Source organism: Loxodonta africana, chromosome 7 (assembly GCF_030014295.1).
Source record: "Loxodonta africana isolate mLoxAfr1 chromosome 7, mLoxAfr1.hap2, whole genome shotgun sequence".
Lineage (NCBI taxonomy): Eukaryota > Metazoa > Chordata > Mammalia > Proboscidea > Elephantidae > Loxodonta > Loxodonta africana.
This window is the reverse complement of record NC_087348.1, coordinates 106,548,310-106,573,531: the sequence shown is the minus strand read 5'-3', so window position 1 is coordinate 106,573,531 and position 25,222 is coordinate 106,548,310. Positions and strand designations below refer to the sequence as shown.

The following is a 25,222-nucleotide window of genomic DNA, read 5'->3' as shown; positions in this document are numbered from 1 at the left end:
CCTGGCACAGCATTCCAACACCAGAACTGCCAACCTTTTGGTTGGCAGCCAAACTCAACCAATACGACACGTGGGCTCCCAATAGACACAGGTTAAATAAAAAAGAAAGTATAAAGACAATCAAATTATGTGAGACTACACAGAAATATGTGAGAAAAACATAAGAATCATTTAATTTTCTAAAAAAAATTTGAGCCCTCTACAAAATGTTAGAATTGGAAAGGATCTTATAGATCACTTAGTTAAATCCCCTCATTTGAAAGTGAGGATGCTGAGCTGCAGAAAAGTCACATAGCCAAGCTGGGAAAAGCCAGGAAAGAATTTCCTCTAGGAGTCACACTAATCTCACCACCCCATGAGTGGTCTGGATTAATACATTTCTTATGCTCATCACTTAGGCTTTAGTATTCCTTCGGCTAGCTGCCCAAATGTGCTCATGATTTTTCTTCTGAATTGCTTTTTGTCAGTTAGATAACATTTTTTTTCTCCCATGAATTAGACTCTTCTCACTAACCATAGTGACCTTTTCTCAGTCTCAGGGCTACTTTCTATCTGTTATTTTATATCCCTACCATCCTTTTCCAGATTAACAAAACAAAATCTGTGGATATTAGAGAGGGGAGTATGAAAAAAAATCCTGCCCCCAAATGTAATGTGAATTAGTGGGGACAAAAAGGGAGAAGGGAGGTTGTATTCCAGGCTGGTAGTAGAACTCACCAGAGTCTCCCTAGAAGACTCTCAGCCAAGCAGGACATACCTGAGAATTCTGGAAAAGTGGTCCCAACAGACACTTTCTGCAACAGAATAAAAATAAATGGATAAGGAGGCCCATCTGGAATACCTTCCAAGTAATAAGCAATTAAAAGTGAAGCAAAACCTGCAGTTGGTAAATTCATTCAAACATTCACTCGATGAACATTTGAAGCACATTCGTTGTTACCTAACCTCATTCCAGGTAACTGGGCTATGGGGGAAAGAAACAATTTGTGCTTCAAGGAGCTCAGGTTCAAAGGACAAAGAAATGTTAGGGAAAATTTTGCAGATGTCATTGATTTTGAGCAAGGGTCTAGGTTTATTTCAAAGTTGCCATAAGGATACTAACTTCAAAGAAAGCCAGCTTAAAGACTGCTTCTCTAAAAAGAGTGTTTTTAGGCCAAAAAAAGTTTTGATAATATTGTTAGTCTAGGTACTGGGAAAGAATTTCTGGGTAAAGCTTGTTGAACTTGTCACAGATTGTTTAGAGGCTTAAGTTTGTAAAACCATCACACATATATCGGTTTTGCAGGCTAAACTCAAACTTTGTTGTTAATGTTAATTGCCATAGAGTCAATTTCGACTCAGGGCAATCCCATGTGTGCAGAGTAGAACTGCTCCACAGGGTTTTCGAGGTTGTGACCTTTTGGAAGCAGATAGCCAAACCTCTTTTCCAAGATGCAAAACTGTAATTTTTCTTTAAATTCTAACTTTACCCACTGGGAATTAAAAAGATACACTACCAATTAATAAAGATTGTTTAAGTATGTTATCAAAACGTAATTATTTTTTTTTAACACTTTGTTTCTTCCTTAATACCTAAAATTTCTCTTAAGAAAATGGTGAGACACACAGAATGGAAATTATAACATATGCTACCTATCATGAATAAAGATAGTGGTAGAAGCTTTTTGTGACTGACAAGAATTGCTAATAAAAGAAAAAAATGATAGTATAGCATGTTCAATGTTTCTGCTGCATTGATTTATGAAGACACATGATCGGTGTTCTCACTAGGAGAATGTCACTCATTCTCTGTTTTCTACCATGTCCTAGATGGAATACTGTCTCCACGAACAAAATCTCTTTATTCTGATTGTTACTTATCAATCATTTTTATTATTACTCGACTGATGGTGAAAAGTACTCTGTGGTCAGAGAGACCTGGTTTGAGTATCTGCCCCACCAGTTAAAACCTGTTTAGATGTTGGAGAATTAAACATTCTGAGCATCAGTTTCCTCATTTATAAAATGGAAATCATTTTTCAACTGATAGGGTTGTTGTGATGGTTAAAATAAGGCAATGTGTGTAAAAGCACCCGGCACAAAGTAAGCCTCCAGTAAGTTGTGATTGTTGCACGATGGAACAAAACACTGCCTGGTCCTGTGTCATCCCCATGATCAGTTATGGATCGGACCATTGTGATTCCTAGGGTTTTCATTGGCTGATTTTTCCCATAGATTGCCAGGCCTTTCTTCTTAGTCTGTCTTAGTTGAAAGCTCCATTTAAAACTGTTCAGGATCATAGCAACACACAAGCCTCCCCAGACAGATGGGTGGTGGCTGCACATGAAGTGGGCTGGCAGGAAACCAAACCTAGGTCATTGTCGTCGTCGTCGTCATCATCATCGTCATCACCATTGCTTCCAGTCAGTTTGGTGCACTCTGCCCATGGGTAGAAATCAAAACAGCTTAGGTTTAATCTTCGCTATAAAATTTAGCAGGCATGAGATCAGTGAAAACGACACTTTCATTTTGATTTCCTCATCTGCACCAAATGGGGATAAAGTAATAACTACGTCACAGTGTTGGGGTGACAACTGACATAATACAAGTAAAACACCCAGCGCAGAATCCAGTAGGTCCTTACTAAATGGTATTTCCCTTACCCAGTAGCAGATCTGGTATCTAGCCACATGAAGAGGTATCCCTGTGTTATAAATGAACAATCTCTGGAGAAAGCACTCAAAGCACATTAAAAAAAAAAAAAAAAAGAACCTATAAAATTGAGGAAGAGATCAGAATCTCTTACCAAGAGGTGTACGCTTAAGAAGTCTCGCCACATATAATCATTTGTTCTCTGGTTTTAACTGCTCTCACTATAGCATAATTGTAGATAAATATGGAGATTCTGGGAAACCCTTGAGGCATAGTGGTTAAGAGCTATGGCTGCTAACCAAAACGCTGGCAGTTGGAATCCACTAGGCTCTCCTTGGAAACTCTATGGGGGCAGTTCTACCCTGTCCTATAGGGTTGCTATGAGTCGGAATCGACTCAATGGCAATGGGTTTGGTTCAGTTTTTTTTTTTTTTATGGAGATTCTGAGTACAAACATATTTGACAAGAAACAAAAATCAGAGTATTTATTTAGAAGAAGTAAATTCCATGTTGTGTGCTTGAGAGGAAAAACAGTAGTTAGAAAATTCCTTTGGATAAAGTCCAGGGGACTCAACCTGACTTGAGGTCCAGGTAGTTTCTAGGAATGAGAGTAGTTTCTAAGGGAGTCACATCCTCTATCACCACTTCCCTAGCTCACCCTCATGCCCTAGGCATTGAGGCCTCTGCCCCTGGCTCCAGCTGTTCTGAACTACCAGCTCTCAACATTATTTCATGATTCCTCATTTCAATGCATTTGCACCAGTTAGTCCCTCAGCCAAGGAGCCCAGGGGGCACAGTGTTTAAGTGCTTGGCTGTTAACCGAAAGGTCAGCAGTTTGAATCCACCAGAAGCTCCGTGGAAGACAGATATGGCAGCCTGCTTCTGTAATGATTTACAGCCTTGGAAATGCTATGAGGAATCAAGTCGATGGCAATGGGTTAGTCTCTTAATCAGAATTAATTCTACTCTCCTTTCCCCCAACTTTCTTCTACATATCCTTTAGGACTCACCTCAAATGTAGCTTTCCCTGAGAAGACTTCTTTCTTTCATACCATCAGTGCACTTCCTCTGTGTTTCCTTGGGACCCTGTGTCGAACTTCACAGTAGACACTGCAGGCAATGTCTTTTTTTCTTCATCTTTTCTTACGTATTAGAACTATTTGATAGTAGGCGCTGCGTCTTATTCCCTGTTTTTACCTCAGGCCTAGTCCACGGTAAGCTCTCAGTAACTTTTGACCTGAAACTGACAGGTCAAAAATAAACATAAAAATAAGGTCAATGTTTGAAATAAGGATAAAAATAAACTAGCTTTGTCTTTATCCAGAAGGTGGAAGTCAAGCGTCGGGAACTTCTGGTATGTTATTCTTGGCAAAACTGCTGTTGTTCTTTTGCTGTTTGTTTTATTTTGGAGACCAAATTTTCTCATCTAAAAGAAGAAGAATTACCAGCTTTCAAGGTGGTTGGAAGGTGTGAACAAGATGATATATGCAAATGTGCACAGAACAGTACTCGGAGTACTTGATTAGAAGATAAGTAATCAACACTTGTTGCCATCCAGTTGATTCTGACTCATGGTGACCCTATAGGGCAGAGTAGAACTGTACCTTAGGGCTTCCAAGGAGTGGCTGGTGGATTTGAACTGATGACCTTTTAGTTAGCAGCCGTAGCTCTTAACTACTGAGCCATCAGGCTCCAAGTGATCAACAGATGTTGCTAATTTAGCCCAGTTATCAGCAGTATTTTCAATAAAAAAAAGGTATTCACACACAAAAACTAGTGACTGACATATGCTTCACTGAAGATTTCATAGAGGAAATGAAGAAAATCTTTATATCTCACTCCCCACCACAAAAGACTGAAAATCTTCAGTACAAAGTCATATTGGCCATAATACCACTGGAGGACTTCTCTGACCTTTCCTCCACTAAATGCCTTATCCTTTGGTTCCTTCTTAGTTCTTCAAAATTTCTAATTCCTCTCCTCTTTTTTATGCAAAGCAATCCAGAAGTGTCTTAGATGCATACTTGCATATCCAAGCTCATCAAAAGGTTCTCTATTCAACAAGAGCTGCCCTCTATGGAAGCAGTGAAGTCTTATAAATTTTATTCCCCCAATTATGCCATTAACACTAAAAACAATAACCGAAAACATTTACATAGAGTACTATTTGCAAAGCACAATCCCTAGCATTTCAAATATATCGACTCATTTAATCCTCACAATATCCTTAAGAAGTAGTTAATATGATAATCCTCATTTCTACATATGAGGAAACTGAGACCCAGAGAAGTTAATTTTTTTTTTTAATTTAATTCACTGTTATTAAGCTGCTAAGCCCAATTCACATTATTACATTCTGGATCCAGAAGCTTTGCTCTTAATAATCATTATGATCACTCTACTAAAAATGGCAATTCCTTTGAATTGTCTGCATGTAGGAGTTTTAGTTGGGCACAAAGCTAATACCAAATAAAACTGCTGTGGCTATATTAACATCATAAAAGTGGAACTTTAAGTTCAAAAATACTAGAGATAAATAGCACGGCTTCTTAATGATAACAGACTCAGTTCACCAGGACGTTATAGCCATTTTAATTTGTGTAAACCCAACAACTTTGCTTCAAAGTATGTAAAGCAGAACTGGTCAGAACTATAAGCATAAACAGATAAATCTATAACCACAGTGGGAGATATAAACATATCTCAGGAATGTAAAAGGCAGATTTAAAAATCAGTCGTGATACAGAAGTTTTGACAAATTAAGATATAACATGTTGAGTATACCAACAGAATACACCCTCCTTTAGAGCACACATGAACTACCTATAAAAAATGACTATGTCTAGGGTTATAGAGCAAGTTTCAAGAGATAGCAAATAATTGCAATCATACAGAATATGAATAAAGTAGAAATCAAGAACAAAAAGGGGTACTCAGATAATTCTTATATCTTTAGAAATTAAAAGACCCAATTCCAAATTAACCTGTGTCAAAGAAGAGATTACAATGAAAATTATAAAATGTTTAGAAACTAGATCATAACGAACTTACTACACATCAAAATTAGTAGGATAATCAGATAATAATCAGAAAGAGAAATTTATATCCTTAAAAACATGCATTAGAAAAGAACACAAGTTGACAATTAATGAGCTTATCCTTCATTTCATGGTTTTAAGAAAAGAGTGGCAAAAACATAATGAAGTCCAAGATAGTAGAAGGACATGACTAATAAAGATGAAAGCATACATTAGTGAAATAGACAACAAATACATAATAGAGAGAACCAACAAAAGTGAAAGTTGGTCCTTTGAAAAGACTAATATAATTGAAAAACCTCTGGCGAGACTGGTTAGAGAAAACTAAAGAAACAATATCAGGAAAGTAAAGCGGACATCACTATAAATGATATAGACATTAAATAGAATAAATATAAACAACTTTAGACCAGTATATTGGAAAATTTAGATAACAACATAATGGGAAATTTAGATACATTGGAAAAATTCCTAGAGAAAATATAACACCCTATACCAACTCGAGAGGTAAAATAAATCCTGAATACATGAAAATCCATTAAAGAATTTGAATTAGCGATCAAAAATCTTCTACCAATTTTATTCCATGTTCATATGGTTGAACATGTTTAATTCTCTTTTATACAAATTTCCAGAGAATACAAAAAGAAGTACTCCATAACTCATTTTATGAGGCTACCATAACCTTGATACCAAAATCCTCACAAATAAGAAAAATTACAGGCTAACACCACTCCTGAACATAGATGTAAAAATTATCATCTATACCAGCTAACCAAACCTAGCAATACATTTAAAAAATTGTAATGTTACATGATGACCTCATATAGCTTATTCTAGAAATTCAAGGTATGTTAAACAATCAAAAGTCAACCTGTATAATTCATCATACAGAAAGGAGAACAATTAGGTGATAATTTCAATGGATCTAGAGAATCATTTGAGAAAAAATATAACATCCTTATACAACAAAAACCCTTAGAAAACTAGAAATGAAAGGAAATATCCTTAATCTGATAAAGTTTACAAAAGAAAAAATAAACAGAAACACCCAGCAAACATTGTACCGATTAGCAAAGCATTGATAACATCTATGATCAGGAATGGAAACCCTGGTAACGTAGTGGTTAAGTGCTATGGCTGCTAACCGAAGGGTCAGCAGTTCAAATCCCCCAGACGCTCCTTGGAAACTCTATGGGGCAGTTCTACTCTGTCCTATAGGGTCGCTATGAGTCAGAATTGACCTGACGGCACTGGGTTTGGTTTTTGGTTTTTTTATGATCAGGAGTAAAACAAGCCCAGCTACCATCACTTGTATTCAACATTGTACTAGAGGTTCTAGCCAGTGAAATAAGGCAAGAAAATAAACAAAAGGGATAAATATCTGAAAGGAATAAACAAAATTGACATTATTTGGGGATAATAATTATTGATTTATAAAACCCAAAAGCATCTACAGATAATTTACTATAAGTAATAGAAGCACAGAAAGTTTGATGCTCACCAAAACAATGTATAAAAATCCATTGTGTTTTTCCAGGGGAATTCTGCACAACTTGACGAAACCAAAAGCTAAGAAGTTTTCTGAATACAACTAAATGTTTTGAGGGACAGAATAGCAAGGGTGCAGTCTGGGGACCGTGGTTTCCGGGAACATCTAGGTCAATTGGCATATCAAAGTTTATTAAGAAATTGTTCTGTCACCTACTTCGGTGAGTGGAGTCTGGGGTCTTAAAAGTTAGTGAGCGGCCATCTAAGATGCATCCCAACCCACCTGGCACAAAAGAGAATGAAGAACCCCAAAGACACAAGGAAAATATCAGCCCAAGAGACAAAAAAGGGCCACATAAACCAGAGACTCCATCAGCTTGAGAGCAAAAGAACTAGATGGTGCCTGGCTACCACCAATGACCGCCCTGACAGGGAACACAACAGAGAGTCCCTGACAGAGCAGGAGGAAAGTGGGGTGCAGAATTCAAATTCTAGTAAAAAGACCAGACTTAATGGTCTGACTGAGACTGGAGGAACCACAGAAGACATGGCCCCCAGACTCTCTGTTAACCCAGAACTAAAATCATTCCCAAGCCAACTCTTCAGACAAAGATTGAACTAGACTATAAGACATAAAATGATACTCCTGAAGAGTGTGCTTCTTAGTTTGAACAGAGACATGCTTCTTAGTTCATTTAGAGACATGAGACTTAATGGGAAGCTCCCGTGTGGAGGCAAGATGAGAAAGCAGAAAGAGGAAGGAGCTGGTTGAATGGACACGGAAAATCCAGGGTGGAAAGGAGGAGTGCGCTGTTACATTATAGGGATAGCAACTAGGATCACATAACAATGTGTGTGTAAATTTTTGTATGAGAAACTAACTTGAGCTATAAACTTTCACTTAAAGTACACACACACACATACACACACACACGAAATCCATTGCATTTTTCTACACCAACTACAAACGGAAAAGAAAATTTTAAAAAATATCCCATTTGCAGTAGCAAAAAATGTCAATTATCAAGAAATACATCTAACAGAATGTGCAAAAGAAACTTACAGAACTAATGAGCAACATCAAAGAATATCTAAGTAAACTAAGATATATACCATGTTTGTATAAGAAGCCTGGTGGTACACCAGTTAAGCACTTGGCTGCTAATGGAAAGGTTTGTAGTTTGAACCCACCCAGTGGCTCTGAGGGAGAAAAACTCAGTGATCTGCTGCTGTAAAGATTACAGCTAAATTTACCCTTTGGGGCAGTTCTCCTCTGTCATGTGGAGTCACTACGAGTCGGAATCAACTGGACAGCACCCAACAACAAAAACAATGATGTTTATGGGTAGGAATAGACATCATTTTAAAAATATTAATTCTTCCCAATTTGATTGACAAATACAGTATATTCCTAATAAGAATCCCAAGAGATTTGTAGTGGAATGTAAGAAATTAATTCTAATATTTATGTGGAGCCCAAAAGGCTAAGAATAGTCAAGACAACCCTAAAAAAGGAAGAGAAAAAAAAAGGTTCGTTCTACCAACACTTCAGGTACAGCCTGTGAGAGCCTACCATGTATGAACATTTATTATGAAGCTATGATGATTAAGGCACTGTGCTATTGATGGAGCAATAAGGAAATTGACCGATGAAATGGAATACAGAAGATCAAATACGTTCATTTGATATGGCAAAGGTGATGCAGCGGAGCAGTACAGAAAGTACAGACGTTTCAATAAAGAATGATGAGATCATTGGGCATCCACAGAAAAGTATGAAACTATAATGCTTTTAAATGATAATTTAGAATATTCTCATGATCTCATGGCAGAGAAGGACTTAGGTAAATAAAATAAGTATCACCAACAGTATAAGATTAAAAATTCAAGTAAAACTAAGAACTTCTACAGATTAGTTTTATCCTATTCAGTTTTATAAAAATGGAGTCACTCATTATATATTTTTTGGTTTGGTTTCCTGAACTAAACAATAATTATTTTTACATTCATCCATATTGTTGCATGTATCAATAATTCATCCTTTTTTATTGCTGAGTAGTAATTGTATGGATATACCATATTTTATCCATTCACCCGTTCGCAGACATTTGGGTTGTTTCCGGTTTGGGCCTATTACAAACAAAGCTTCTAGAAGCATTTTGCATTTGTCTTTCTATGGAATATGCTTTCTTTTGTCTTAGGTAACTACCTAGGAGTAGAATAGCTGGATTACATGGTGGATGTATACCTACTGTCTTAAAAAACCGCTAACTGGTATTCTAAGTGATGGTACCATTTTACATTTTCACCAGCAGTGTACAAGAATTCCAGCTCTTCTACGTCTTTACCAACATTTGGTATAGTCAATCTTTTTAATTTTAGCTATTTTAATAGTGACAGAAAGTTGATCAGTGATTGCCCATGTTAGTGGGGGTGTGACCAGGAGGGAGAGATTACAAAAGGACAAAAGAAACTTCTGGAGGTGATGGGTACATTCACTAACTTGATGGTTTCTCCAGTGTAGTATATGTCAAAACTTACAAAATTGTATACTTCAAATATGTGCAGTTTATTATATGTTAATTATAGTTCAACAAATCTGTTTTTAAAAATAACGTGAAACAATCTAAAAGACAACAGAAAGGGAGGGAAATAATAGAACACCAATTGGGAAGGACAACAGCAACAAAAATGGACACAATTATTAAATAAGCACCTCACTAATGAGGAGGAGGGTAATTCATTCTGCTGAGAGTGAGAAGCAGGCACAATTTTAGGAGACAGGTCAATGTTTACAACAGATCCTGAGGGAATTTTGAGCAGTTCATAACCAGAAGCACACAGAAGAAATGCAGGGCAACAACGGGAGCCTAGTGAAGCATTATCCAACAGGGTTGGATAATTTTCTCCAGCACTGTTTTGAGTCTTTTGGGGATAGCTGTGGAGAATCAGAGTCTACTAAAGCAGAGATAATAATTATCACATAAACAGCCCAGCAAGGGTGTCGGAAACTGCTGAAACAAATAATCCCAAAATGTCAATGGTTTACCACAAAAAAGGGTTTTTTTTTCTATTTACTTGGCATTGTTATGCAGGTCAGTGGATGGTCTCTGCTCCATATGGTCACTCAGAGACCCAAAATCCTCTTACCTTGTACCTCTGTCATCCTGTAGGTCTTTGAAGTTTTCTCTATTCATCTAACGGATGCAGGACAAAATGGTAGATCATACAAGAGAAGATTTACAGGCCATGCTTGGAACTGCTGGCCATTACTTCCAGCCACATTTCATTGGCCAGAAATGAGATGCAAATTTTAGCTAAACACCAGGAAAAATGGAGAAAGAAATCTATCTGACCAGGAAGATGAGGATAATAAAGATACTGGTGATCACTTGCAGTCCCTGACATACAAGATAAATCTGGTACCAGAATTTTTTGTTCAGTAAAGGGTCAGAAACAGAGACATGGGAAGTTTTTCAAACTTAGTTTATATATTGACCTCATACATTATACATTCTCATCTCTCATTTCTCCTCCTGAAAGCTGGTTCATGATCAAATTTCTTTAATATCTTTAGCAATTAGTGCCCAGTCTTCTTTTTCACCACATATTCTGGCTTTACCCTCAGTTGTGTCTTAGAGATCACATTCTTCCTTCAACTTTCAGCTTTGCTGAAAACACACCATTGTACTTTACTGCATTCCAAGATCTCCATTCCAGCTGCCTGCAATCTGATTTACACTTGTACTCAGGTAGTCGGTTTCCTATGCTCTTCTCTTTGCCTATTCAGAATTCTGCTCACTTCAAGTCTCAGTTCAGCTCAAATGAAAAGTCTCAGCTCAAATGACACTTCTCTATAAAGCTTTACCACAATATCCAAATATCTAGACTTTATACTTGCTGTCAGTTTCTAGGTCTTTTATTTTTTAGTTTTGATCTTGGATAGGTCACTTGTGAACTTTGAGGCTATTGGAGATAATATCTGTCTTACAGAATCATTAAATTGTAAATGTTTGACATAACATATAAAGTGCAAAGTACCTAACGTATAATGGTGCTCAATAATCCTAATGACTATTTCTATTCTGTTCAGAACTTCTCTGGCATTTTCATTTTATCAATCTCTGCACATGTTACTAATTTTTCCTTGTATTTTTTATATCTGTGTACTTCATCCTCTCCTCATAATTGAATTTTGGATTATGAGCAGATATTCTTTCTTAAGTATGTGTGTGCATGTGTGTGGGAAATCTTAACAGTACTGAGCATATCATATTTCTGGGACAGACCCAAAAAAATGTGTGCTGAGATTCTGATCAGAAAAATGGATGGTGCAAAGATTTAAGTTAATGTGGTAAATACAAGAAATACACAGGCTTTTAAGAAGAAAGAATTCTGTATAAAAAAGTAAAAAATGTATCTCAGTAAATATGAAAGTGGTACATGAACTATAAAGTGTTAAAAAACAAAGATATCATTTTGAAGACTAGGGAGGGCCTGACTCAAGCCATGGTATTTTCAATCACTTCATATGCATGGGAAAGCTGGACAGTGAATAAGGAAGCCCAAATAAGAACTGATGCCTTTGAATCATGGTGTTGGTGAAGAATATTGAATACAGCATGGCCTGCCGGAAGAACAAACAAATCTGTCTTGGAAGAAGTACAGCCAGAATGTTTCTTAGAGGCTAGGATGGTGAGACTTTACCTCACGTACTTTGGATGTCTTAACAGGAGGGACCAGTACCTGGAGAAGGACATCATGCTTGGTAAAGTAGAGGGTCAGCAAAAAAAGAGGAAGATCCTCAACCAGATGGATTTACACAGTGGCTGCAACAATGGGCTCAAGCACAGCAATGATTGTGAGGATGACGCAGGACTAGCCAGTGTTTCATTCTGATGTACGTGGGTCACTATGAGTCAGATCTGACTCAGTAGCACCTAACAACAACAACATATGAACTATAGCATGTTAGACAAATGCAAATGATTATTATTACAAAGTAGAATAAAATTGGAGTTAAAATTTTGTGTGTTCTTCCACTGCCATTAAGAATCCATTGCTTAACCCCTTCTTCCATTACTTTCCTTCCTCCAGGAAATGAGGCAGAATGATTCCTTGTTGAGAGAAATTAAGGTCATTGGTCATTTTCCACCAAGAAATTGCATAATAGAGCCAAACACAATTCTGCAGCTGTTCACCTTGCTTAAATACTGCGGGAAAGCTCCAGGGGCACCTGGATAAGAAAACAGGGAAGCTTCAGTGTGTGACCAATTATTTATGTACACTAGGGCAGAACTTGACAAAAGATTCAGAAAATCGAGGAAATGCACCAAAAGAAGTGGTCTTTTCTTAACACTTTTTGTGTAATTCAGATACACAGATATTTTTTCCATCATATAGGTAACTGACTAAAATAAATATACATTGCACTACATGTAATGTTCATCTTAGCATTAGTATTAAGGTCTTTTTTTTTTTAATTCACTTTTCGGAAAGTCAATTTATAGCTCTGAGGTTATTTTTCCTTGTGTGTTCCTAACAAAGGTTACGAAGTTAACACGTGGAATCAAGAACTGGGTTAAAATAAGGAATATATACAACTAAAAATATTTCTTGTCCTCATTTTTTTAGGAAGACCTGAAGCTAAAAGTTTCTTGAAAAAATATGTATTTAATGTTATGGCCCCACTTGAAAATACTTCTATTACTGTGACTTCATTCTATAGAGCATTAAAGTAACATGGAATCTGGTTGTTTCTGACAACATTAAAATCGGAAAAATCAGTCTTTTAAGATTTTTAGGTCTCCTCCTGGCTTGAGGGAATACAGTAGTTAAATAGAATGAAATCATATCTAAAAAAAAAGATATTTTTAACGAAATTAAAATAGGTTCTGATAATCCACAATAACAGATCTAGAGCAAAATGTGTCTGCAAAATGCTTGCTCCTTTGTATTTATAAGCTGGCACTCCTTCACTAACAACTACATATTAAGTACCTACCGTATATGTGGGACAGACTACTCGTTTTACAAATTACACCTATTAACTGAGTGCAACGCCCTCCCACCTCCTGCCAGACAGACACTGTGGCTTGTACTTCTGACCCTATGAACACTGGACACTGGGCCCTGTCAGTGACTCCACCATAGTTAGGGGTCCAGGGTCTTGATCATTCTTCCCTTGTCTCCGCTGCTAGAACAAATGTCTCACAAATTTCTATTCCTCAAGTCTCCAGTTCTGCATTCAAAGTCTGTGGCAGATGTGTTTGCCTGACGTAGCCTAGGTCAAATCCCCATGCCCTAACTACAAGGAAATCTGGGATAGCAAAATTTAAAATTTTCAGCTTCTCTTAGAGAAGAAGAGCTATGCCTCTCAATTTCCACAGACAAACAAAAAAAGGGTTCAGATGCTGGGTCATCAAAAACAAGGTCTAATTTTAACTATAATTTGTTATGCAGTAGCAAGGTATTTTGGTCTGTAACTCAAAGGCGAAATCTAGGCTATACATTTGGAATTACTAACATAAAATGTTGACACATAGGGATGGATAATATTGCTAAGAATATAGAATGAAAAGAGAAAGAATCCTAGAATCCAGCCCTGAGGAATGTCAACATATAATAGAATGTACAGAAGGATGAGCTGGCAAGGCAGACAGGTCAGGAAAAAACTAGAAAAGTGTGGTGTCACAGAAGGCAAGAGAGCTTTCCAAGAAAGGGGTAGCATTGAATTGTGTCAAATGACACTGACAATTAAGGCAAGGTGTGAAAATACACATTTTTCTTTAGAGACATGGAGGTATTCAGTGACTTTAGCGAGAGCCGTTTCCATGCAGTGATGAAGCAGTGGTAGGGGATGAGGCTTAGAATGGGTTGGGAAGTGAGTAGAAGGACAAAGAATGGACACAAGGATAGACAACCAATTTGAAAGGTCTAATTCTGAAGGAAAGAAGCAAACATTTCTTGACATTCCCATTTTGTCTTCATCTTCATGCATTTGTAACACCTGTCTTTACGTATTTTCACTCTCGCTTTGGACCTCATCATAATTTGTAACCTAGTAAATTGCTGGGTTTATTGTTGTTGTTTTTAACATACTGGCATCTATCCCTAGAAACTCTTCAAGGACCGACCATATATTCATTTTTTTTCACCCTTTTATGTTCTAAGAGCTTGACGTGAGAAGTATTTTTGAATAAATAAATAAATGTTTTCAAATATAGTCTTCTGAGAGGCCTTGAAATGTAATTGATGGGGAAACTGAGATTCACAAAGATTTCATGGTTACCTAGCTGTCTGTAAGTGGAAGGCAAGATTTTTAGGACGTATGTGCTACATAGGTTCAAACTGCACGGCAATAGTGTTCATAAAGTAAGCTTACCAAAAAAACCCAAACCCGATACCATCAAGTTGATCCTGACTCATAGCAACCCTACAGAACAGAGTAGAACTGCCCCACAGGGTTTCCAAGGAGTGCCTGATGGATTCGAACTGCCGGCCTTTTGGCTAGCAGTTGTAGCTCTTAGCCACTGTGCTTCCAGGGTTTCCAAAGTAAGGTTAAAAAAAAAAAAAAAAAAAGGTTAGGCAGTGATAAATAACACTTAAAGAATGGATCACATCTTACTTAGCAGTTAGTTCTAAATTGTCATTTGTATCATTTGGATGTAACAGAACTAGACAGATAATGCAAACACAATTAAGAGTTTAATTTTCTTACATACCTCACCTGAAAGTAGGGAATCCATGGCTGGTGGATGCTCAAGGACATCATCAGGGACTCAGGCTCCTAGGTCCTGCCCAATCATCCTTAGGATGTTTGCTTTCATCCTCATGGCCACAAGATGGTTGCTCCATTTCTATGCATCATATCTGCATGCCAGTGAGCAAAAAACGAAATGGATAAAGATGCTAAGAACAAAGGATGTATGCCAGGTTAATCTGATACATTTTATCAGGGAAATGCTGCTTTTCTAGAAGCTCCACCAAGTAGCCTCTGGTAACATCTCTTCGGCCAAAGCTGTTTCATATGGCCACCACAAATAAAATGGAGCCTGTAACATCACACCTTGTAATACAGCGCACTGCTGCCTTGAATAAAATCAAGGTTATGTTAGTAAAGAAGAAGGAGAGAACCAGTATTGAACAGACAACTAGCCGGGTCTGCCTCAGCACATTAACAGGAAATTATATACACTGAAAATTATCATTGGAAAAGCTCTGTGTATTGAAAATACGAATACCACACAACTAAATTTTCTCCACCAATAGAAAATATATATATATATATACGTACATATATTTCTTTTCAGTTGAATGCCAGCTAAAGTTAAGTTAAGCCATAGCAAATTGCTAAAATTTCAATCATTTTGACCTACAAAAATGATACTTTCATATGATTGAACCTAATAACTAGTTCACGTTTAAGGACCATGCTATACCAAAAATGCACACTCAAGTCTGGCAATCACTGCAGCCGACAAGATGTTCATCCTATGATTAAGCACGTGGAAAGTGAGTCTAAATGAGGGAGCCACAAATCTCACTCACTCAGTGAGCTTTTTAAATTGCTCTCTAACTCTTGATTTCACACTTTCCATTTCTGAATATGTGTGCTTATGTGGATATGAGTCTGTGTGTCTGGCTGCCTGCCTCTCTGTCTTTCTCTTCCCAGTGCATTTAATTCACGTGAGGTAAGTGAAATGCTGGCATGTTTCCATCATTCCTTGAGTACTTCTGCTTTCTGGCTAAACAAGATACTCCACTCTCATTTTGTACATTTCCTTCTCCAGATCTAGAACTATTTCTCCATGAAATCCCTGTTCTTTTTAGTGAAGAATAATACTTAGGAGCCAAGGTCTGGGTGTTAGGTGTCCTCAAGTCTTTTGGGCTGTTGCTGGCCCCAGGTCCTCCCAATGGATAAAAGAATATAGAGCTAGGTAATACAGAGATACAGACAGATACGGGTATAGGCACAAACATACATACACACAACTAAATCTACATTTATTCTTATTTCTATCTACACATAGAATATCAAGTTCACACTAATACTTCAAGCCCAATCCACCAGAGGTTCATTCCAGTTTCCTCTCTTCATATTTTAACTTTCTTTTCTGAAAGCAAGAAACCTGACTAATACTTAATGTATCTACAAATTTGTCCAAGCCCTGGGAACGTAAATGATTCCCCATTATTACTGTCCCCTCCTACCCCTGTCCACGTGCCCTCCTCTCCCTGCTTTGGCTCTGACACACAATGGAGATGCCCTCTACTCCACATGTGGACACCCTCCTTGCTCCATTCCCCTTCTCACTCCACACTGGTTACAATACTCTGTGCTGGGGCTCTCACCATGTGCATGCTTTCTTCACCCTGCTCTGGCTCCGGCACCCAGGTCACCCCTCCCCTCCTACCCCCCCCCCACACGCATACTCTTGGGTTTTAACACTGTAACACCCCCCTACGAAGATGCCTTACTTCACCTCCCTTGGACTCTGACATCCCACTGTGTGCCACCATGATCTCGCTTCCACCACAGACACCTACCTTTCATGGCCCCACCTAATGGTTTTTGAATTGAGTTATTCAGAAAGGAAAAGGAAATAAAGAAAGGGAAGAAAAAAGAACAGAAGTAAAGGGGAGAGGAGTAAAAAGAAGATAATCAAGGGAAAAGAAAAAAATAAAATTGGGGGATGTCCTTTAACCAGGTCCTTTGATGCCCTGTTCATAGCGCTTTCTAGGGCACAGGCGTTTTCAATCTATTCTATGATCCCTGCAGTTTCCTTTACTTTCAGGGGAATATGTGTGCGGTGGGGGCGAATTACCCTATAAGCTAGGTAAGCATGGGCTTACTTGTGCTTACTTATTGATCTGTACTGAAAAACTTTACAGTTTTCACCACATCAAAAATTCAGCTTCTAGGTACGTCTGGCATCTGTCTCTCTTCCAACCCCACAGCACCTTCCTAAAGAATCAAAGCCTCTTTTCAAATTTACAATCCCTGACAGGAATGGAAATCAACTCCACAGCCACGGGTTTGGTTTTTTTGGTTGGACAGGAATGGATTACCCAGTAAACAAGGCAAGCATGGGTTTATTTTGTGTACACCATGTGGTATGCTCAAGTAACCCCAGATGTGGTGAAAAACATGTAAAACTGCTCACTAGAGATTGGTAAATACACACCAATAAGCCCGTACTTACCGTGCTTATTGGGTAATCTGCCCGTGTGTGTGTGTGAGCGCGCGTGCACACACACATGCACATGTAAGTGAGAAGGGACGGGAGGGCAGTCCATCTAATGAAAGTCTTTTCACTTCTACGTCAACCAAGGAAGAGCAGAAATTCAAATGTATTTTCTGAATTTGGCCTCCATGCAGTATTTCACTAAAAGGTTTTTCTGCTTTAAAATGACATGAAAGCATTGCACTACTGTATTTTGCTTCCCTTCATCACAGAGAGATGATAAAAAGGGAACTAAGGAGTCTCACTGCATTTTTTTTTTTTTATACCAGAAAAGGAAATCCTGCTGGCGTAGTGGTTAAGAGCTACAGCTGCTAACCAAAAGGTTGGCAGTTTGAATTCACCAGGTGCTCCTTGGAAACCCTGTGGGGGCAGTTCTACTCTGTTCTTTAGGGTCACTATGAATGGGAAGTGACCGGACAGCAACGGGTTTGGTTTTGGTTTTTTTAATACCAAAAAGAGAAGGAAAAAACCCATTGCCATGAAGTCAATTCCAACTCACAGTGACCCCACAGGACAGGGTAGAATGCCCCATAGGGTTTCCAAGGCTGTAATCTTTATAGAAGTAGACTGTCGCACCTTTCTCCCGTGGAGCAGCTGGTGGATTCCAACCGCTGACCTTCCAGTTAGCAGCTGAGCACTTTAACTACTGCGCAACCAGGGCTCCTGGCCTTTACTATAATCAAGGCAAATTCTGGAAATACTCAAGGATTCTTTTTGAAAGACAAGCTTTCTTCAGAGCAACAAAAATTACTCAGACTTGCCAATCTTATTTAATATCGTCTCTACTAACGCAATTTAATATATAATTTAATAATATTTTACACATAATAATAGCTTTTATTCTGTCACATAAAAGGACAATTAAAAAAACTCATCTATGTTTCTTAAACAAACACCTGATATTTTGAAAACATGGATGTTTAGAAAATGATTTGCGAGCTAAATCATGACAAATGCTGTAGCTATAGCTTATTTTTTTTTAACCACTGGGCAGATGAAGTGATAAATTTACATATATATGTATGTATATATACATATATGTATCTTTTCATGTCATAAGGACATTCATATAACAAATATTTATCATGTATCTTCTATGTGTACAGCACCATGCACAAATAAGAAATAGTTCAGCCTCTAAGGAAGGAGATCATGCTCTATCTGGAGATATACACACATATGCACACACACACAAATAATAATAATGCAATGCTATCAGTATAAGTGGAAACCCTGGTGGAATAGCAGTTAAGTGGTACGGCTGCTAACCAAAGGGCCGGTAGTTCGAATCCGCCAGGTGCTCCTTGGAAACTCTATGGGGCAGTTCTACTCTGTCCTATAGGGTTGCTACGAGTCGGAAAAAACTTGACGGCACTGGGTTTGGTTTTGGTTTTGGTTTATCAGTATAAGTATAAAGATAAGGAGAGAAGCTATTATGGAGCACAAGAAAACGGTATATAGCCCAATCCTGGGGTTTTAGAAAAGGCTTTCTATAGAAGGTGAGTTTTGAACTGCAAAGCCTATTCCAACTGGTTGTTGTTTCAAAGGTGACTTTAGATGTGGGCTGGGATGAATTTCACCACGCGAAGTTCTATGCGAAGCCCATTTGCTGTATCATCTCTAATGCAAGATTAACAATCTCTACGTCTTCTTCAGGTAGGTTTGAGTGACAGGTTCTGAAACATGTCATCATTTACTCCTTCTTCCACACCTCGCTTAATGGGCATTAATGATTTCGTTTTTGTTTTATCATGTCTGCTTTTTGTAAATAATTGTGAGATAGACTAGTATGGAATGTGGTACATAAGATTTGAAGCTAAACAGCCTAGATTTCAGAACCACATACAGCACTTGTTAGTAAGGTGTCATTGGGCAATTCACCTAAGTTTGTAAACTTGCTCCGTTTGTAAAACTGGTGTAAATGCATCTTTCTAGCTACTTACATGTCATTGAGATTGAGATAAGCAATACAAGACCACACGTTTGTTATCTCTACTGTTTCACAGATGTTAAAACATTTTGATGATAAGATTATACTGTCATCATTGAAAAAAAAATCAAAAAAAAAAAAAAAAAGACAAGTTGGCACTAAGTGATGAGATATGAGCATTTCCCAGCAAATGGAAAGTGGTCAATCTATGTCAATGTTGTCTACATAAGTAGCACAAATCTTCCAGCATACATCCTATATAAGGTGAGTGTGAGAGATGAACCAATACAGAAAAACAAGTAAATAATCATTCCGAGTTTGAAAAACATGAATCATGTCCTGCTGGGGGAAATCGGGAAGGCTGCATGGATGAGATAGCATTTTTACTACAGGTAAGATAAATTTTCAACCAATGGAATAGTATAAGAAATGTTCACTGGAATATGCTTAACAGGTGAAGGGAAGTTTACACATGAGTCAGCCTCTTGGTTCTAGTATTAGGCCAAGAGGTTTAGATTTTATACAGGAGACAGTAACACTGTATATTTAAAAAGATGATCTGAAATTTAGGAAAATTAAAATTATTCTGTCAATAGACGGAAAATGATTTGGGGGAAGCAGGAAAAGTGGAGGCTAGGATTAAGTTATCAAACCCAAGCTACCCCCTAAAACTTTTTTTTAAGTAGTTCTTTCATTCATTTACTAAGCTTTTATTGAGGACCTCTGAAGTAACCTCTGGAGCCCTGATGGCACAGTGGTTAAGAGATTGGCTGCTAACCAAAGGCTCATCAGTTCAAACCTACCAGCTGCTCCTCAGAAACCCAGTGGGGCAGCTCTATTCTGTCTTACAGGGTCGCTATGAGTCGGAATCAACTTGACAGCTGTGGGTTTGGTATTGGCTTTTTGATGTAACCTCTAACACAGGTTAACTCCTTATTATGTCATTTACTAGTTCATGGGTATTTATAAAATAAAAATTACTGCCCAGGTATTGATTTCTAAATACCATTCTCCACTAAATGAAACAGATGCTCCCTGGAGAAACGGCTGGCTCCGGGGCTGGAGCAGGAAAACTACAAGACAAGCTTATAACATTTTTTAATGACTGAAAATAAGAACTCAAAGAATGATAGGAACATATCAAAGGGACACAGGCTACAGCTTTAAGTGATTCTTCTTGGCCAAATCTAGAATAAATGCAACATCGAAATAATGACAGCAAAAAAATTATAACCCATTCAGTAAAGAATCCATGCGTTCATATGACATAAATAAATACTTGATATGTAAATAAAAGAAAAATGAAAGTTCTTCCTTGTAGTAGAATGCCAACAAATGGATGTCGATGGAATAATAGAATTAGAAAATCACAATCTGGCAACCATCACACTAATAATTAATTCAGACAAAATGTATCAATGGATTTTAAACCTGGTGTGTAAAATTTGAGGGATAATAGGATATTTAGACAACACAGTGTTCCCTATAGTAACTAATTAAATACAAAGGGAAAATATATAATTTTCATTAAAGGAATGTGACAGATAACCAAGGGATCAATGTTAACATCACCAGTAGTGGGACAAATAGAGATCATGTGCCCTCCCATATGCAGTAGTATAAGAAAACCCAAATTGAGAGGTATTGTACCAATTAAATGCCCCAAATTCTTCAAAAATCTCAAGATCAGACAAGCATGATACAGAAAACTGCAAAAGAACATCAACCCTACTATTTCAATGAGAAAAAGCAGAATAATATAAAATATAATACAAGCAATCTGGGAAACTGAATTCTGTAGGGTGGCATGCCTCTCTGAGGACAGCTGGGACGGACACATGAAATATTTAAATTTGGCAGTGCACAGGAAGAAACGACGATCATCATAAAGGCAGGCAGAAGAATACAACTGAAATGTTAACAAATTCTTAAAAGGTGTATGTGGACCAGTACGGCAATTTAAAATTCCTGGGGGTCCCACACACAAGGAGATCTGCTCTCGCTCACAATCTCTTTTCTGGGTGCATCCAGCAGGTGTTCCAGAGAAAGATCAGGGGTAGGGCAGAAAATCTGCAAGAGGCCCCACAGTGGCACAGTTATGCTGGGTCTGCCTAGGTTGTTGGTGGAGGAGGAGTATATAGAGAAGCCCAACTGCACTCTGGGCTCTATGTGACTACAATGTAGTGGCTGCCACTGTGGTGGAAGAAAATATGCCAAGAAAGTCCTATCACTGAGGCTCCTATGCACCCCAAACCAAAATCAAACCCACTGTGGTCGAATCGATTCCAACTCATAACAACCCTATAGGACAGAGTAAAACTGCCCCATAGGGTTTCCAAGGCCGTAAATCTTTACAGAAGCAGACTGCCACATCTTTCCTCCATGAAACAGCTGGTTGGGTATAACTGCCGACATTGCAGTTAGCAACCAAGTGCTTAATCACTGCGCTACCAGGGCTTCCCCTCCTATGCACAGACCCTCTCCCTGCAACACACACACACACACACGCACACACAGTTGCCGTTGAGTTGATTCCAACTCAGGGTGAGCACACGTGTGGCAGAGTCAAACTGTGATCCATAGGGTTTTCATGGATGATTTTCCAGAAGATCACCAGGACTTTCTTCCAGGCCACCTCCAGGTGGCCTTGAACCTCCAACCTTTTGGATAGCAACCTAACACAGTAGTCATTTGCACGGGTCTTCCTTACAATTAAAGCTAGGCAGGAAAATCAGGAAAGCCCTGCTCCAACCACTGCGTATATATACAGTAATGTGTAACATGCAATAGCCGTCTACCACCAGAGGATGGGAAAAAGCACAGAGAGAAACCACCTTTGTGGCATAGGAAGACAGGGTCAAGTTGGAACAGGAATGCTAACAGAATGCCTCTAGCATTCTGAGACCCAAGTTAAGCTCAAGGCGGTGGAGGTCCGCCACTATAGGAATTTGAAGCCTGCAGTACAGTGAAGGTAACTGTAACAACAACAACAGAACCCAAAACCAGCTCAGCTAAAGACTAGATTGATTCAGCCCTTCACTTGAGTTGCCTGACAGAAGACAAGGCTACCCACTTCCAGGCATAAAAATTACTTACCTGGTCTTAATGGTCCTTTTACTTACAATGTCTGGAATATATTTAAACATTATGAGATACACAAAGCAAAAGCAAGGAATATGACCTATAATCAGGAAGTAAAAGACTGAACAGAATCTCCAGATGGCCCAGAGTTTGACTTTCACACAGGAAGCTTAAAATAACTATGATTAATATGTTAATGGGCTTTAGTAGTGAAGCAGGTGACAATACTTATGAGAAGATGAGGAAATTTCAGAATAAAGGTGGAAAGTATACAAAAGATACAAATGGAAATGCTAGAAATAAAGACACAATATCAGACAGACATGATTATTTCAGCAGGCTTCTCAGCAGTGGAAAGAATCAGTAAACTTTAAAGATAGTTCAGAAAATATTACTCAAACTAAAACAGAGAGAGGAAATAAAAGGAGAAAAGAAAAAAGGATCTGAGAGTTTTGAAACACCCCCAAATGATATAACATGCACATACTTGCAATCTCAGGAGAAGAAAAGAGAATGGGGTGGAAGAAATATCTGAAGTGATAAAGGCTGAGGATTTCCAAAAGCGATGAAAGACAAACCACAGTTTAGAAATCCAAGCAGGATAAATAAAATCAATTAGTGTAGTCTGTGGGTGGTGCAAAATGGTTAAGCATTCGGCTATTCACCAAAAGGTTGGTGGCTCAAACCCACACTGAGGCCCGCAGAAGTAAGGCCTGGCAATCTGCTTCTGAAAGGTCAAAGCCTTGAAAGCCCTATGAAGTAGTTCTAGTCTGCACAGGTGGGGCTGCCATGAGTCAGAATCAACTGGACAGCAACTAACAACATCTTTTAGAGAGATTTTAAAGAAAATTAAAGTCTATTAAACTTACCCACATTGTTACCACGTTCAGCCTTTTTTGGTGTGTGTGTGTGTGTGTGTGTGTGTGTGTGTGTGCACATGTGTGTGTATGTTGACTCAAATGTCTATCTAGTATCATATTCCTTCTGTCAGGAGAACTCCCTTTAGCATTCCTTTCAATGCAAGTCTGCTGACAATGAATTATCTGTTTTTGATGTCTGAACAAGTATCTTGCCTACTTATTTGCAGGGTATTTTCACTGGGTAGACTTTTTTTTTTTTTTCCTTTCCATATGGTAAAAAAGCCACTTAATTGTCTTCCGCCTGGTATAGTTTCAAAAGAAAAGTCTTCTGATCTCTTTGTTTCTCAGCATACAATGTTTCTTTTTTTCTCTGATGGACTTCAAGATTTTCTCTTTGTTTTCAACAATTTGACAAGGAAATGTTAAAATTTGTTTTTCTTCATATTTATACTGATCTTCCAAAATTAGAATAGTAGCGAACACTTCCCAACCCATTTTATAATGCCAGCATTATCCCAATAGCAAACCAAATAAACTTACAAAAACAAAAATTATTCATAATATCCCTGATGAACAAAAATATGCAAAAAATATTAACAAATCAAATCCAGAAATATATTTTTTAAAAGGCTATATTCCCTGACCAAGTGAGGATTTGCTCTAGTAATTCAAGGGGTGGTTAATCATTTGAAAATCTAATCTGTGAATTTTTATGGTATCAGAGACTAAAAAAGAAAACAAACAAACAAACAATTATCTCATTGGATGCAGAAAGAGCATTTGGCAAGATTCAACATACTTTTAAGATAAAATCTCTAAGTAAACTAGATTTATGGCTATTCCAGTTATTTTCTTTTGAATGAACTTTTTTGCTGTTCACTTTCAAGAAATTTGTTCACTTAATGTAAGTTGAAGAATTTATTGGCATAAATCTGTTCGAAATATGTTATTATCCTTTTAATGTCAGAAGAATCTGCAGTTATGTTCCCTCTTTCATTTTTGATATTAATAATGTGTGCTCTCTCTTTTCTTCTTGATCAGTCTGGCTAGAAGTTTATGAAATTTGTTGAACATTCACAAGAAGCAGCTGTTGGCTTAATGGATTTCCTCTATTCTCTTTCATTAATTTTTGCTCTTATGATTATTATGTTTCCATATGTTTGTTTTTTGTTGTTGTTTAATTTACTTTTATTTTTCTCATTCTTAAGGTAAAAGCTTAGATCATTGGCATCACACTATTCAGTCTCTCTCTATATATCCGTTAAATGCTATAGATTTCCCTCTAAGCACTGTTTGAGCTAACTCCCACAGAATACATGTGATGTTTTATTGTCAGTTAAAAAAAAAAAAAATTCAGTCTTCCCTATGAACACTTCTTTGACCCATGGGTGATTTAGAAGTATGTTGTTTAATTTCTAAATATTTCAGAATTTTCCACATATCCTTTTGTTAAAGATTTCTACTGTAATTCCAGTACAGATCCAGAACATACTTTGTATGATTTCAGTTTTTTTAAATGTATTAAGATTTCTTTTAGCTTATTATATGGTGTATCTTAGTAGTCTGTCCATTAACACTTAGAAAGGATGTATATTTTGCTTTTTGGGGGTAGATGGTTTTATAAATGTTAATTGGTTGTGTTGCTTGATTATGTTGTTCAGATTTCCTGTATTCTTACTGATTATCTGTTTACTTGTTTTCTTAATCGTCAAGAGAGGAGTGTTAAAGTCTAAAATTACCATTACGGATTTTCCGCATTTTCCTCAGTTCTGGGCTGTATTACTAGATGCTTACACATTAGGATCATTATATATTCTTCAAGAACTGGCCCCTTTCTCATTATGAAATGTCCCTATTTATCCCTAGTAAGTCCTGGTTCTGATACCTACTTTGTCTATTATTAATATAGCAACTTCAGCTTTCTTTTTATTAGTGTTTGCATGC

At 37.6% G+C, this 25,222-nt stretch overlaps 1 long non-coding RNA gene across 2 annotated transcripts; it reads right to left on the bottom strand.

The window, feature by feature from the left end:
* On the bottom strand, positions 1 to 23,599 carry LOC111752973 (uncharacterized). Of its 2 annotated transcripts, none has more exons than XR_002787827.2 (4): positions 22,434 to 23,599; positions 14,890 to 15,032; positions 3,642 to 4,057; positions 1 to 2,418 (listed from the first exon to the last, which is right to left on the bottom strand). It is a non-coding gene; the product is annotated as an uncharacterized LOC111752973 (long non-coding RNA). The 2 variants fall into 2 exon arrangements; XR_002787828.2 differs by having other exon boundaries at positions 3,642 to 3,874; positions 14,885 to 15,032; positions 22,434 to 23,597.
* Between the last annotated feature and the right edge of the window lie 1,623 nt (positions 23,600 to 25,222).